General features: G+C 49.8%; 1 protein-coding gene and 1 pseudogene across 2 annotated transcripts in view; one reads left to right on the top strand and one right to left on the bottom strand.

Annotated features, from left to right (window-relative positions):
* TMCC1 (transmembrane and coiled-coil domain family 1) overlaps nt 1–558 on the bottom strand; it is a 170,663-nt gene extending 170,105 nt beyond the window's left edge. For both annotated transcript variants that reach the window (XM_014542725.1, XM_005870028.2), the window contains exon 1: nt 546–558. The gene's annotated coding sequence lies outside the window, so the exon portion shown is untranslated. The remainder of the gene's footprint in view (nt 1–545) is intronic.
* A 260-nt stretch (nt 559–818) lies between these two features.
* Nucleotides 819–1,822, top strand: LOC102251513 (annotated as a pseudogene).
* The last annotated feature ends 405 nt before the right edge of the window (nt 1,823–2,227 follow it).

Genomic DNA, 2,227 nt, shown 5'->3' with positions numbered 1-2,227 from the left:
CGCTCGCTGGGCAGTGTAGCTGGGGCGCTGCTGCACGTGTAGCTGGGCTGCTGCAGGTGGACCCCTCCCGGCCAGAGCTCCAGGAACCGAGCTCCTCCGGTTCGGCCCCTCTTTCTGGGGGGAGAGGGCCCGAAGCAATGCAGATTTGAGCGGATTTCTGGCTGCCTCTCTGAATCACACACCTGTTCTTCCTACCTGGAATCGAAACGCCTTCTTCCTTCTCCGATCTGGCAGGGTTTCGTCTGCTTGCTAGGAAAAGGGCAAAGGCCGTTACTGTTTCACGTCTGGCATTACCACGGAAGGGACCACAGCAGCCATCAGCCTAACCCTTTATTATTGCATTTCCCTAATTCATTTATTCATTCGTCACTTATGTATTGAGGCTTCCTCCCTGTGCTAGGCCCTGTTCCGAGTTGCTGCCAGTACAATGTGAGGATCAAAGAGAATTCCTGATCTCAGGAAGTTAGATTTGGTGGAGAAAGAAAACGTTAAAGAAATAATCAGCCCACCAATCGGGAGAGCAGTGCCTGTGAGCGGTTCTGGACCTCAAGCTCTTCTCACAGAGGAAGGGACGGAACAGACAGCAGACACCATGGAGTCCCCTTCAGCGCCTGCTCACAGAGGGTGCATCCCCAGGCAGGGGCTCCTACTGGCCAGTCTCACTCTTAACCTTCTGGAGCCTGCCCACCACTGCCCAACTCACTGTTGAATCAGTGCCCATCCAATGCCGCTGAAGGGAAGGATGTGTTTCTTCTTGTCCACAATCTGCCTGGGAATCTAGCAAGCTATATCTGGTACATAGGAGAATGGATAGACAGCAGCCTTCTAATTGTATCCGATGTAATAGACACTCAAAAAATTACCCCCGGGCCTGCAAACAACAATCAAGAGACAATGTACCCCAATGGGTCCCTGCTGCTCCAGAAAGTCACCCTGAAGGACACAGGATACTACACCCTACATGCCCTAGAGAAAGATTTTTGGAGCAAACAAGTAACTGGACAGCTCCATGTATACCAGCCAGTGGGAAAGCCCTCCATCCAAGCCAGCAGTGCCACAGTCACAGCATAAGGACGCCGTGGTCTTGACCTGTCTCACAGATGACACTGGGATCTTCATCCGGTGGCTCTTCAAGAGCCAGAATCTCCTGCTCACGGACAGGATGAAGCTGTCCCAGGGCAATAGCATCCTCACCATAGACCCCGTCAGGAGGGAGGATGCTGGGGATTTCAGTGTGAGGTCTTCAACCCTATCAGTTCCAGCAAAAGTGACCCTCTCAGGCTGGACGTACAATATGATTCAACACGACAAAGTCCTGGCCTCTCAGATAAGGCTATTGCTGGCATCGTGATTGGAGTCCTGGCTGCTGTAGCTCTGATAGCAGCCCTCGTGTACTTTCTGTATGTCAGAAAGACTGGAGGGGCAAGTGATCTCACGTAACACAAACCCTCAGCCAGCCTCCAACCACAGTCGGGGCCACTCTGACAACTCACCTAACAAGAAATCTGAAGTTACATATTCTTTGCTGAACTTCACTGGCCAAGAATCAAAGAAATCAAAGTCAGCCTCCCATCCCCAATAGCCACAGAACCAGTTTATTCAGAAGTAATAAAGAAGTAATGTAACCAGCCCTGCTCACTACACTGCTGACTGATTCAAAGTTTCTCATCTCCATCACTAGGAGACCCCTTTGCCCTCAGGGAAAAGGAGAAAAATAGAAAGCTGATGAAAATCCGCCCCCCTCACTCTGTCATGAGGCACCTCCATGCTCCTGGTCACAGCCCCTCCCTTCAGTATCAACAGATGAAAAGGAGTCTGTAGAAAGCTCAACCTTCCTTTTCATTGACATTTGGCTCATTAAATTAGTACTAGAACCAACAAACTCTAGAGATAGTTATTTAAAAAGCAAACTTCTGGCAGAATTATTAAGAAAAAAAAATGAAGCCCAGCTGGCGTGGCTCAGTGGTTGAGCGTCGACCTATAAACCAGGAGGTTACGGTTCGATTCCTGGTCAGGGCACTGCTCACAGCCAATCAATGATTCTCTCTCATCACTGATGTTTCTATCTCTCCCTCTCCCTTCCTCTTTGAAATCAATAAAAATATTTTTTAAAAAAGTAGCTGGTTTGTTGGCTCAGTGGATAGAGCATCGGCCTGTGGACTGAAAAGTCCCAGGTTCGATTCTGGTCAAGGGCACATGCCCGGGGTTGTGAGCTCGATCCCCAGTG

The sequence above is a fragment of the Myotis brandtii genome, unplaced genomic scaffold (genome assembly GCF_000412655.1).
Source record: "Myotis brandtii unplaced genomic scaffold, ASM41265v1 scaffold312, whole genome shotgun sequence".
Taxonomy (NCBI): domain Eukaryota; kingdom Metazoa; phylum Chordata; class Mammalia; order Chiroptera; family Vespertilionidae; genus Myotis; species Myotis brandtii.
The sequence above is the reverse complement of the archived record's forward strand: the minus strand, read 5'-3'. Positions and strand labels throughout refer to the sequence as shown.